Source organism: Cucurbita maxima, unplaced genomic scaffold, assembly GCF_002738345.1.
Source record: "Cucurbita maxima cultivar Rimu unplaced genomic scaffold, Cmax_1.0 Cma_Scf00118, whole genome shotgun sequence".
Classification (NCBI taxonomy): domain Eukaryota; kingdom Viridiplantae; phylum Streptophyta; class Magnoliopsida; order Cucurbitales; family Cucurbitaceae; genus Cucurbita; species Cucurbita maxima.
Window position 1 is genome coordinate 8,101 of NW_019272134.1, and position 14,769 is coordinate 22,869.

Genomic DNA, 14,769 nt, shown 5'->3' on the forward strand with positions numbered 1-14,769 from the left:
GTAGATTATATGTAACGACCCTAGTTTTTTAGGGACCTAGAGTGACTAGAATATGTATGATGTAAATGGTTTATGCGAAAATATTTTTTACATTATGTTTTTGTATCGAAGGTACCCCTAAAAAGAACTCAACATTATTATTAAGGTGGCTAGATCGAAATCACGAACCTCCATAATTATATGACATTGTCCACTTTGGTTGAAGGGTTAAATTTTTCCACATACTAAAATGGAATGATTCATTACCATTGCTAAAAAGAGAGCTTGAACCTCCCCAACTTTATCGTTAACATTATACGCTCTAACCAACTGAACTATTCCAACAAACTATGAGTATTAGCCTAGATATTGTCTACTTTGACTCATTATATATCATCGTCAACCTCACGGTTTTAAAACACGTCTAATAGTAAGAGATTTCCACATGCTTATAAGAAATATTTCATCCCTTCCCCAACCGATGTGGGATTTTTCAATCCACCACATTGTGTTCCCAGCAACCTCGTTGGCACACCACCTGATGACTAGCTCTAATACAATTTGTTACAAACCAAGCCCACCTCTATTAGATATTGTCTACTTTTGCTAATTACGTATCACCATCAGCCTCACGATTTTATAATATGTCTACTAGGATGAGGTATCCATAACCTTAAAAGAAATGCTTGGTTCCCCTCTCCAATTACTAGCAGATATTGTTTGTTTTTTGCTAGTTACGTATCGTCGTATGTCTAAAAGTTTTAAAACGCGTCTATTAAGAAGAGATTTCCACATTCTTATAAGGAATGCTTCATTCCCCTCTTCAACCTGATGGAGTTAATATAACACATGCGAAAGCAATTTGGATCTTAGACACTCTTAGAACATCAATTATAGTAAATAACTAGCATGTTCATAAGTATTTAAACTCAAGGTCTTTGAGTACTAACCTTTTGTTGTTCAAATTTCTTTTTCCTTACGAACCACCACTAGTGTCTTCTCCACTATTCTCCAGCCTTAGAATGAAATTGTGCAATCTGATGAGTGACTAAACTTGGGAGGGATTTAGTATATATGAAGAGTGAGTTCGTAAGAGGTTTTTCTCAAGATTTTTACAAGGAAGAACTTCCATGCACCTTGATTTCTCTATTTAAAGAGTCATGTTTGCATGTTCATGCAAATTTGATATCACCAAGTTTTAACACTCAAAATTCCACTCAAATGTTTGGGATTATGTGACATGCATGCAAGTTTGAGTTAACCAAATTTTGATACTCAAAATTCCACTAAAGTTGGTGGAGTTTATTTTGCAAGCATGCAAGTTTGGTTAAACCAAATTTTGAAACCTCTAAATTCCACTAACTCAAACATAGATTTTTTCATTAAATGAAGTCAACATTTTGACTTTCTTGATTTTGATTCAACAATTAATTTCAATAATTAATTTCAAATTAAAGTAATATCAAATGATAATTAAGCTATTTAATTAGATATTAATTCAAATGTCAAACTCCATCAATTCTGACGCATATTTGATTAAGATATTTAAATATCTCAGATTCTCTCTTTTTGTTTAATTCATAAATAAAACAAAAATGCGGTTAAATATATCGTATATATGTAGCGCATATTCCTTAATTTGAATTCGAACACTTCGAACTCACTCGTCACACTGTTCTATGGTTTAGTCTGATATGAGCTAGCAGAGGGACCTAATGGACCTATAGATCATGGGCTCCAACGATCCAATATTAACCGGTCAAACTCATTAACCTTATTAGCCAACATTCGTTAACTACTTGGACACTCCACTATAGCGTAGTAGTTGTACTCCCCTCACTATAGATATATTTTTGTCCATTTGATATAACCATGATTAGTAAGTCGATCCTTCATAGGTTGTTCGTAACTAGAGTTGGGTCAATCTACCGTTTTACCCCTGAAGTTACTTCTTGTTTCTTATGTCTCATTGATCCTCTAATGAACAATTGATTTATGGTCCAACCAATAAACCAAATCCCTCTCAGGCCAATGAGAGGGTGGGGCCCCTTGTTCAAAACCTGGAGTCAATACTTAAGGGAACTACCTCTCTTCTATCACTAAAAGTGGGTAAGAGGGAATTTCATCTTGCACCCCACGTCCCCAGCCATTCACTCAGTCTTACCTCCTGAGATGGGAGGCCTATTGAGTCGGCGAACTCGAGCCACTCTCACTCATACAAATCAAAGGATAATTTCAAATAAAAAGGAGTTCATGGTTAGCTCAGGATTAAAATCGAGTTACCTAGGTCATCGAATGAAAAGAAAATCAGTCTCAATAGTAAACGACATTATAAAGTGAGAGTGATTTTCTTCATGGTCTGATCTTATGCAATACTCATTGCATAGGACTCCCCCACTCACATGTCTCCGCATGTACAATTTAGTGATTACATTGTTTATGTCATATACAAAAGTGGGCCGCATCCATAGTGTCCCAGGATAAGGTACTCATCCTTATCCCAGTACTATAGATCATTTTGACTATATACTTGAACTTGATCCACTCTTATGTCTCTATGTATAGTTCAAGTAATCATACTATAGCCAGAGTGTTCTTAGTATATTGGATTTAGATTAATAATCGTAAAATTCACTTTATTCAATACAATGTTTACTGAATAAACAACAATAATAACTTTATTGAAAATAGAATATGTTTTTGTTTACAAACTATGAGTTTTAGGACATAAAACCCAACATTTTCTTCCCATTTTTGGATCTATTTCAATTTGGCTAAGCTTTACTTCTTTCTAGCCCATTAAATTCCTAGAACAATAGCCAACTTTTATATTTAGTTTTTTTCATGTTTATAGATATTAATCTAACTCCAAGATTAAAAATAAAGTCAATGATTAAAGGAAACGTACAAGTAATTTTGATATTAACTTTTAAATTCCAATGTCGAAATTCCTCCAACATCTAGATCGTTTTCTATAATTTATTTCTAATCTTTAATAGACATCACATTAATGTATGCTCAATTATTCAAATTTTATTTTCTAGTCTTATGTATGTTATTTGAATGCTTGTGGATGTATGTAATAAAATGAATAAATGATAAAATTAACCATTTTTGCTGAAAATCAATACAAGTAAATAATATTGTTTCATCGAAATAAGTCACCGAAATTAAAAGTCTAACCCTCTTATCCTTGAGGTCTTTTAAGTTATCTTAAGTCTTATCTTAAATAGTAACCCTATGATCATGCATCCAATAACTTAAAGTTCTAGGCATACTTGAAGTTAAGAGTTTAAAGGCATACTTACTTGGTCTGGGTAGGGAGTCCTCCTAATCTAGGCCATAGAGAAACCTTGGGCTCTGATACCACTCTATAAGGATCGGGCTGTCGCGATGGTTCTAAAAGACGGGTAAATTTTTCGTGAAATAAACAAAAGAATTTAAAAAATTATATTTACATAATATCAAAAATAAAGTTTATACATAAGTATTTAAAACACAAAATAAGGAACAGGCACAAAACATTTTAAAACAAATGGGTTGAAGACAACGAGTGAGGTTTGTCTATGGCATCTGCTTCAGAGTCCGCTCCCAACCTTGACCAAGGCTTCATGCGTTCCAAGCAGTACAGTCTTAACCTACGTTCATGGCTTCATAAGTTCCAAGTGACGTAGTCTTAACCCGCATCTAAGAGCTTGCCTTCCGATACCGTCCGCTAACCTATGCCCAAGGCTTCATGCATTCCAAACGGCATAGTCTGAAAACCAACATCCAAGACTTCTTAAGTTGCAAGAGATGTAGTCAAATCCTGCATCTAGGGCTTGCCCTATGATACAGTCTAAACACCTACGCTCAAGGCTTCATACGTTCCAAGCAGCGTAGTCTAAGTCATGAGCACGTTGTACCATGGGAGGTCTTAGGAGTTTTTTATTCTTGGCTAGGCTAACTTACTATCTTCTTGTTCCATCATGGCCCTAGACTACTCCCCTTGATAAACCATAACGGTCATGTGGTCGGTACATACATGAAAATGACATCCTGCAAATCTTTTGGGTACCCGTAACATGGCGGAGGGAATCTCTTCTAGGTGAGAGAAATGAGGCCAATCATGATATTCTGCAAAGGAAACATGGTGCAGGGCATCCCACCTAGAAGAAGAAATCTTGGGCCTCAAAAAGCATCGCTTGGTGGGAGGTCATAGGTCACTTTGGACATGAGTAGAGATTTTGTGTCTGAGGACCTTGGTCCCTTATCCTGGAGTGGTACCTTGCATTCTTCTTACTTAGGTAGTTGTAAAGCTTGTGTGATATTGTTCTTGGTTCTCAATCTTGTAAGTTTCTAAGGTTCGTAATTCCTAGAGGCATGAGTTGTAACTTACATTTGTAACCATATGAACCCATCTTAGCACGAGTTGTTCTAAAAGGTCATAGATTCATAGGGAATTCTTTAGAGAGTTTTAGAAGAGTCTTGATTCTTGTGGTGTTTCCGTTAGGTGTTTCTTGGGTCCTAACTTGGTTTAGGTTCCAAACTTGCTCCAATCAACTTGAAACCTCAAACATATCTTCATGTCCTTCATAATAGACCTTATAAAAAGTACGAAACCATTTGAAGCACGTATAGACCTTGAATTTTAATAAGTCGTCCTAGGGGCATTTTGGTCATTTTACCAATAATTCTTGGTTTTACTACTTAACGTGTTCCAATGGCTTTCAAATTTTTATAAGTCGTCCTAAAAGTTCATTTAGTAGGTTATTTTAACGTTACTTAAATCCTGAGCATTTTGATCAGTTCGGGGCCTTAACTCACATTTCTTTTTGTTTTTCTTTCATATATACTAAATTCATACTTGGTTCATATGGAAAATCCAATGGATTGCTACAAGTATTTTTTAACAAAACGTTCAAGGTCACTACTTACCTCGTCATCGACATTTGGGATTTCCGTTCTTGAGCTTCTAGTATCCAAATTATCTCAAATTTCCTTCCACAGACTCCTTATTTTGTCTAGTTTCTGGAACCATAAAGATTTTTGTGAGAACGGGTCAAGAAGGAGGTTAAAATTGAGAAAACCGAGGGAAGGTCAACATATACATATCTTTGACTTTTATTGGTCAAAGTTTGACCTTTGACCTTGGACTTCATCTTCTCCCTTGGTAGCTAGAAAAATCTCGATTTTTTCTTATTAGCCCCCTCTGGTCTTACCTTTTTACAGCTATATATAGACATCTAATGGATTCAATCGCTGCACGAAACCTTTAGATGAAGTTTCAAGTAAGAAGTAGAGACCAAGTTCATACCTTTTCGTGGTCTGTAGCACAAGTTATAAACTTTCAAAGTTCGTCGGAAAACATGTTTCTCACCTGAGTATATCTAGAAACCTTTTGTTGGGTAGCCGATTATAAAATTTTTCAGTACCTGATTCCTTCACGAAATTTGTTGTAAATCCCATATGAAATATGTAGGAGTTGGTAGGAAGGAAAATGATTAACCATAGCCCTCGAATTTGGAAGAAATCCGAGAAAGAAAAACCCATAATCTAAGAGCTTCAAACTCGAATTTTAAGATTTCTCATCACTCGATTCTTGTGTTAAAACTTTGCCCCAACTTGAGACTTTATAAGGGAAGCTTCCACCGACATTGAGAGCTCCAGAATCGTCATGATTTGGAGACTGAATTTTCTGGATAATTCGTCGAAAATATCCTCTTCGATCAGTGAGCTACCAACTTTGAGTTTGAATTATGATTGTTGGATTCGAAGGACTTTGTGCATATGTTCACATGCTGAGGTTTTTATTTTCAGCAGAATGACACTTTCGTAATTATCTATATCATTATGGTAATTTGGTAATTTGCCACTTTCAAAATATTTTATTATTATTTTTTCCGATAAATTCATAATTTTCGTAAAAATTTCTATCTCTTGTTGGTCATTTTTATGTCGTTGAGCATCTTGAAATTCCCACTAGATAAAGAATTAAATATCCGAAAATTTCCTTGTTACAGCTTCTCACCTTGACCGACCACCAACAAAAAAAAGAAATGTAGAAATTTAAAATAACCAGACGACTTGATTCCTTAGGACGACACCCTCTGTGACCTCATAGTTCTCGAGCAGCGCTTCTTAACTTGACCAATAGTCAACAAACAATTAAAAACTAAATGTAGAAATCCAAATTAAACCGACTTGACTGGATGCCTTAGAACGATCTCCGCTGTTACCGCATAGTTCTCGAGCAATGCTTCTATAACACCTGTTCATCGACAACTCGATTCACATGAGTTACCACTAACATAGATATTTTGCTTCGAAAATCGGTCATACAACAAAAAATTTCATACATGACAAGTAAAACATGTGAATCAAGTATATTTTACCACACAAAATATCAAAGTAAGTTATCAGCAACAAAAGCACATGTACTTAAAACCGACTCAAAAAAAGGTTCCTTATTGTCTCGAGCCTGGTGGTCTCCTCCTCGATTGGCCTACAACTTCATATTTGGCCAAAAAAGTTAAAATAATCTTTATAAGTAATTAATTTACTCAATAGATAGCTAACATGTCATTCACAAGTTTATTACTTATCTTTCTAGTTGTTCTTAAATTTTATTCTCCATTAATTCCTAGTTTCTTTTACTCGGATCATTTGTAAGTTAGTAAGGTTGTAACGACCTAAAATTTTCTACTTAATTTAAGGTCGCTACCGTATACGTACTATAAACATTGAATGCGGAAGACTTCATTAAAATTTCATAAAACATAACCTTTATCTTAAAACACAGTCATGGACTTACGTGCTTCCAAAACATCTTTAAAACGACACCACAAAAGACTAAATAAAATAAATAAGAGTTTAAGTTAGAAACAACCTAGTCTAGCCCAAGTCTAAGAAAATAAATACCATTACCCTATGCATGTTCCATGGTCGAGAGTTGCGATGTCGTTGTCAGCCGTACGAAAAATGTAGTAGCACATGGCTTGAGTATTTAAAGAAATACTCAGTAAGTGACCACACTATTGGGGATAAATGCAACAATCACATGCAATGAAATGATGGGACCTATCTTTGGTTTCGTTTCGCTTTCCCTACAGTGTTGTCCTAACGGGTAATCGTGGACGTGTACCACATACTCTACACACAGCCCATACGTGCGAGTATTGGCTCACCAGCTAGTTCGCACACCGCTGGGCCAGTTTCCTTATCTGGTGGGCATACTCTGGGAGCCCCTTATGTCGGGACCCGTTAAAATTAGTAACCGTCACGGCAGCGCTATGCAAGCATAACGATCGTTGTCCTGCCATTGGATGTACGCGTCCTACCCTCGTGATGGGATAGGGATATCCCCCCAGATGCATGAACACACATAATGCATGAGGTCCCCCTACTTCTACATTTATCATTAATGAACATAACCCCCCTATCACGTTCCATGCTTCATGTCATTCTCATTTTCAATTTACATTTCATACATATTCCTATCGGGGTTATGATTCCAGACAGTTTATCGTGTTTCACATCATACAATTCTTGCTATTTACATTCAAATATAAGTGACCTAACAGAACGTTTTATGTTTTTAAAATAACATTTCATCATATACACATCATACCATGACATATTGCATCACAATATATCATATCATAAACAAGTCATAACGTAAATCGTAGTCATATAGTTTCCTAACTTATCATAGCCTTAACGTTCTTATACGTATCACAGACGTATCATTACGTGAACGTACCTCAGTCATATCATCACAAGAACGTAACCTAACGCTATCGTTCTATCAATCCTAACACTATTGTTCTATCAATCTATCACAAACCTATCCCTCTCTACCCGTAGCCTAATAGAATTCTTCCATCAATCTCTCTTATCCATATCACTTCGGTATGTAACCTAACCTTAATGTTTCATGAATGTATTTGACTCCTATCGTTACATTTCATTTTGTGCATCCTTATCGTATCCTATCTCAAACATATCATTGAACACATCGTACCATAATTATTATCAAACAATTCACATATTACAACATATACATAACAAATAAGAAGCATATCGATCCACAAACAATTCACACATATCAGTATATATGACACGTACAGAACCACGGAGCACGTGTCAACATCAAATATAACCATGCCGATAGTAAGGTCACTTACCTGGTTGGCTTAGGTTGATGTTCTGTCGTTATCCTTAATGAAAGTCCATTGAAAACCAACTCAACCTATGTGAGTCTATGACATCAGTTTCAAGTTTGAATTTCTACAAAATTGTTTCACTAATTTATGTTGATCTATGTGTTATACTTCGTGCGAAAGTTAGAGTCTTTGCTTAAGTTAGGTCTTGAAATATTTATATATGTTTCCAAATATTCTATTTTCTCTTACCGTGTTTAATACCCTTTAACATTTAATTTCGATTATATTCACAATCGTCTTTCCCTGTCTTTTACTGTGTTTCCCTTCTTTTTATTATCCCTCTCTGTTTATGATGACTTTTAATATCATTAAATAAAATAAAAGGAAAACTACTAACCTCTTCAAATGCAATATCTCTTTCTAGTAAAATATCTCTTACTACCAAAACTAAATGTGAAATCTGTTTTGGAGGAGGGAAGAAATTTTGATATGTTAAATCTGTTTAAACCTTTCTTTATATTTTTGTTTGTTACTTTTTCAATTAGGTTAGCAATTGCTTTTAGCCAATTTAATAGATTCTATTTTCTTTCTACTATAGATCATGACGTATCTTTCTAACATAATGACTTATCTTTCTAACAGGTAAATTGCTAAAAAAAACTAAATAATTGGATGAAAGAAACGAAGATCTGAGATATAACTTACGGAGAAACCTCGAATCTCTCTCTCATATAAATCTTGATCAACTCTATAAACTCATATCCTATCAATTTGATGTGAGGCATTTTGTTTTCTCAAATCCAACATGTTTCTGTTTCACGAACTGTTAGGTGTGTTGAGGAGAGATTGTTGGGGAGAGTGACTGCAGTGAGAGAAACGGGAAATAATTGTTTTTATTTACTTATTTGTTAATTTATTATTATTATTATTATTATTATTATTATTTTACATAATAATAATTGTTGTTTATAATAATTTTTTTATTTGTTTATTTAATTATGTATTTTATTTATTTATTATTTATTTATTTTTTATTTATTTTTTTGTTCTCGGCTATTACAAAGGTATTTTATTTATGTATTTTATTCAACTACGCCTCGCTTAGGTTACTTCTATATGGTAATTTAAAATTTTAGGACTAGTATGTAAGACCCACTCTCAATCAACCACAGTCTGTCTACTAATTTCTTTAGCAGCATGTAACATCATATATACCAAAGGTCAGGAATACTCATTATTCCTAACTTAGTACACACCGTATTGGTTAGGAATACTCATTATTCCGAACTCTGCCAGAATTAGTAGACTACAATACTCATATTCTAAATCTTTCGATAAATTTTTTTATGATAAATGAAAATGCAGCAAAGATGAGAATCAATATTTGGTTTACCATGGTTAGAAAAAATATCTCTCTGAAAGCACAAAATTTTATGGGCAAGGTCAACTAAATTGACAAGCATCGAAAAGCATTGATAGATTTTCCGACGCTTGCTTATTTTGTTAGCCAATGTATGCTACGTGACAAAATTTAGTCCATCTAGAGATATTTTTGCCCACCATAGTCATCCTTTGAAGCCAACAAAGCCCCCCATCTCCCTTATATTTCTTCTTCCCCATTTCTTCAATTTTTTTGTGTTTTTCTCGTGGTGAATGGCATCCATATTCGGGAATTTGCTACTTTTTAGGTTTTCTCTCTTTTCAAATACCTTTTTGTTTTCTTTGTTCATAAATTATGTTAGTTTAGTTCATTTTGATGGTGTTATTTTAACACGCGGAAGCAATTTGGATCTTAGGTACTCTATGTGCATCAATTATAGTAAATTAGCTAGCATGTTCAAAAGCATTAAAACTCAATGAGTTTGAATACTAACCTTTTGTAGTTCAAATTTCTTTTTCCTCACGAACGGTTTGGAACCACCACTAGTGTCTTCCCTACTATTCTCCGACCTTAGAATAGGATTGTGGAATCCGGTGAGTGATGAAACTTGATAGAAATTTAGTATAGGTAAAAAGAGAGTTTTGAGAGATTTTCTCAAAGTTTTTCAAGAAGAATTTCCATGTACCTTGATCACTCTATTTATAGAGTCATATTTGCATGTTCATGCAAATTTGAGATTACCAAATTTTGACACTCAAAATTCCACTAAAATTTGTGGGGTTTATTTTACAAGCATGCAAGTTTGGTTAAACCAAATTTTGATACCTCAAAATTCTACTAACTCAAACATGGATTTTTCCATTAAATGAAGTCAACATTTTGACTTTCTTCATTTTAATTCAACAATTAGTTTAAATAATTAATTTCAAATCAACATAATATTAAATGATTAATTAAATAATTTAATTAATATTTAACATTAAATAAAATGTCAATTCCAATCAATTCCGGCACATATTGATTATCAATCACTATTCATAATTAAAATATTTAAATATTATTTAAATATCCCCAATTCTCTCTTTTTGTTCAATTCATAACCAAAACAAAATGAGGTTAAATATATCGTATATATTTAGCGTGTATTCCCTAATTTGAATTCGAACACTTCGAACTCACTCGTCACACTGTTCTAAGGTTTAGTTCGATATGAGCTAGCAGAGGGACCTAATGGACCTACAGATCATGGGCTCCAACGATCTGAGATTGACTGGCTAATCTCATTAACCTTATTAACGAGCATTTATTCACTAAGACACTCTATTGAAGCCTAATTGTTGCACTCCCCTCACTATAGATATATTTCTGTCCATTTGATATAACCATGATTAGTCAGTCGATCCTTCACAGATTGTTCGTAACTAGAGCTAGGTCAATTTACCGTTTACTCCTAAAGTTACTTTTTGTTCCTTAAGTCCCACTGATCCTCTAATGAACAATTGGTTTGTGGTTCAACCACCAAACCGAATCCCTTTCGGGCCAATGAGAGGGTGGGTCCTCTTGTTCAAGACTTGGAGTCAGTACTTAAGGGAAGAACCTCTTTACTATTCCTAAAAGCAGGTAGGAGTGAATTCCATCATACACCCTATGTCCCCAGCTATTCACCCAGTCTTACTCCTAAAATGAGAGGCTTATTGAGTCGGCTAACTCAAAGATACCCCAAAAATGAACTAGAAAATTATAATTCACTTAAAGGGTTTTGATTTAATAGAAAAGGAAAATTACTATAACATTATAACTCAATTCAAGGGTTTTGATTCAATAGAAAATGATAGATAATATTACCTATGAAATCTCATCGAGAATGCTTGATGATTAGAAACCACGAACCTCCATAATAGTATGATATTGTCCACGTTCAAAAATAAGTTTTAGCTGTTTTACTTATGGTTCCCTAAAAGGAATCACACCAATGGAAATAGTAATTCTTATGTATAACATTAAGCAGTTAGGATGGCCTATTGGCTTGTTGGTTTCATTCCCTTTTTCACACCCTATTGGCTTGTCGAGTGAGCATGATCATAGTGCCGGAAACGATTCTCACATCAGGTTTGTAGTGAGATTTATTTCATCTATCAGTGCTATTGGAGGTCCATAGCCTAAGGTAGCACAACTTAAGGTGCGTCCATTCTAGTCACTAAACCTTCACGAGGAGGGATATCTTCACCTCCACCTCTTCCTCTAACTCTAATACAGGGTCATCTCCATCCTCGTTCTCCTCTCCCGTGCCCTTTCCGTGGCATGATTCTAAAACCAATATATAATTTTTCTTAAGTCTATATCTCTCTAACATAAATTGCATCATATCACATATATTCACAACATATAATTTAGCAAACATGACATATTCATAAAAATACAATTAGGTGGAACATAATGCTACCATAAATCATATAGTTAGAGCTCAACATATTTGATACTAAATTACATTCAATATTAGTAAACAAAAAAAGTACATGCAATTAAAGGCATTTCTTTTTCTTATACTATACAAGACATACGTGACGGTGACAGGACATCGATGGTAAAACCTTGGAACGTGCCAAGCCTATCTCGTAGGTAAGTCTACTGAATCTATAACCTAAAGCTCTGATACCAACGGTAACGACCCTAGATTTCTATTAGCCTAAAGTTGCCACCGTCATCATATCCTATGCTCTTATACGAAATTAAGCATTTAAACTTCATCTTAAAATAGTGTCATGGACTTACTCATTTGAAAGCATCTTTCTAAAACAATTAAAACATCAAAGTAAAAATGCCCTATACTAACCTATGCCTAAGAAAATAAAATACTACTATTCTATGCACATGTCATTATCTCTATTTTTGATGTCGACGTCAGCTATATAGGGGCGTCTTGCCCTTACCTGAAATAGAAGTAGCACAAGGCTTGAGTATTTTAAGAAATACTCATAAGTGACTCCACTATTGAGGCTAGGGAATGCAAACACATGCAACTAATGATCTTAGGAACCTATTGTTAAAAATATCATAGGGGTGGCCTCTAGTCTGGAAAAATTGGACGTGTAGTACATCCCTACACATGACTCACACATGCGAGCGTGAATTTTGTCTCTCGAAATTACTCCAAGTGTTTTCAGTTGTTGTTTCCTATTAAAACGTCCATCTCGCTTCGTTAGTAATTTACATTTCTAATTTAATTTAACTTGAACTTCAGAAATAAGTCGTTATACTGACCTTAAATATTTCTATTAAAGTAAAAATAAGCTTCGGAAGGGCAAAAAACATAAAGGTCGGTGTCAAAATGTCAAACCGAGCATAATACGCCATTTTTTAGCCTTTGACTCCAAGATCCCGAGCCGAAGGAGCCGGTGTATGCAACAGTGACCCTATCGCTGAGGGAGAATGACATATGAGCAGGTTGCAATGTGGTTCGAGGCGCAGGTCTTGAATGTTCATGTGGGCGCACAGGTCTGTGTAGTGGATCCGTGGGTTGGGCTGTGTTCTGTGTATTTTGGCTTGAATGTGGGTTTTGGGCAAAGCACATAGGAACTAGACTACTAGACTGATTGTTGGTGGGTATCTAGTTACTAGACCAAACTGGGTATGGGGTTGCTTGACTGGAATGAGGTTGCGGGTATTCGAGTTTGGGTCCGAGCAGGTGGACTTCGTCTTCCCCACTCGTTTCCATGCATTTTCCTTTCTTCATTCCTCCGTATCAATACATCTTGTTTCTTCTCCTTCTTTCTCATGATGTTAACCGTCTTTGTACGTTTGATCCTACCCCTTTATCTCACTAGTGTTGTGTACGTTGGATCCCATGGTCGTCATCATGAAATACTGGTTATCATAAAATATCATTTCATGGCCTTGGTCTCATATTCATGTCCGGGTAGAATTTGATGTGCATACTTCTCTATTTCATGACTTACATACACACACATTTGCTCCCATGCGAGCTCGCATACCTACCCATTGGACACAGTATAAAAGATCTTTTAGGCTTCAACTAGCATACACTCACACTATTGGTCCCTTCACATAGCATTGTGGGGTATACAATATCATAAGTACAATCATGTAACATCCTAACAAGTCATAACATAATAAGCAAATATATAACCAATCTTTACCTTTAAATTCATTTAGAGTAGGTAGACTTATTACCATCGCTAGAAGGAGGGTTTGAACCTCCGACCTTGTGGTTAACAGCCACACGCTCTAACCAACTGAGCTATTCCAGCTAATTCTTTAAAATAGCTCAAGCCCACCACATCCTTATAAGGAATGTTTCATTCCCTCTCCAACCAATGTTGGATCTCACAATACACTCTCCTTGGGGGCCCAACGTTCTTGCTGGCACAACGCTTGGTGACTTGCTTTGATAGCTTTCGCAATAGCCCAAACCCACCGTTAACAAATATTGTCCGATTTTGCCCATTACGTATCATCATCAGCCTCACAATTCTATAATGAGTCTACTAGGGAGAGGTTTCCACACTCTTCTAAGGAATGCTTCGTTCCCATTTCCAAATACTAAAAAATATTGTCCATTTTTTACCGTAACAAATCGTCGTCAGAATCACAGTTTTAAAACACGCTACTAGAGATGTTTACAGACACTTATAAGTTATTCTTTCATTCTCCTCTCAAACCAATGCGGGATTAGAGGGCATGGGTTCAAATCCCACTTCTGACAACTCAAATAAAGGTAAAATAAAAATACAATAGCATATCATTTTTTGAAATCAATTGAACTCACTGGAGATTTAAAATTGTCACGACATGATTTTTCAAGCATATAAGAACTGTAATAACTCAATTTTAAAGACTTCAAAGCACAGCTATAATAACTGAACTTTCTAAAACTTCAAATCATTATTCATGACACATCCTAACAAAGAAAAAATTTCATAAAAATTGAAAGGAGATTCGAAAACTAAGGACAATAATTTGTAACACATAGAACTGACGTGACAAAGAAAAATTTGATAAAAATTGGAACGAGATTCGAAAAATAAGGACAACTACTTGTACATATAGAACTGATGGCTCGGGACGACCCTGCTTTGTGACCTTAACTAACCATTAGTGATCACCCAAAAAGGAAAAGTAATATCTAGTGCAACTAAATAAGTAACCTACTTGTAGGCGGTAATCGAGTCCTTGATCGAGACAGTTGCCACGGGTTTTTCTTTAGGTTATATAATGTTCAGGTGTAGATTATATGTAACGACCCTA

General features: G+C 35.1%; 1 non-coding gene across 1 annotated transcript; it reads right to left on the reverse strand.

Moving 5' to 3' along the window:
• Window positions 1–13,698: 13,698 nt before the first annotated feature.
• On the reverse strand, window positions 13,699–13,772 carry TRNAN-GUU. Its single transcript has one exon. It is a non-coding gene; the product is annotated as a tRNA-Asn (tRNA).
• Window positions 13,773–14,769: the final 997 nt, after the last annotated feature.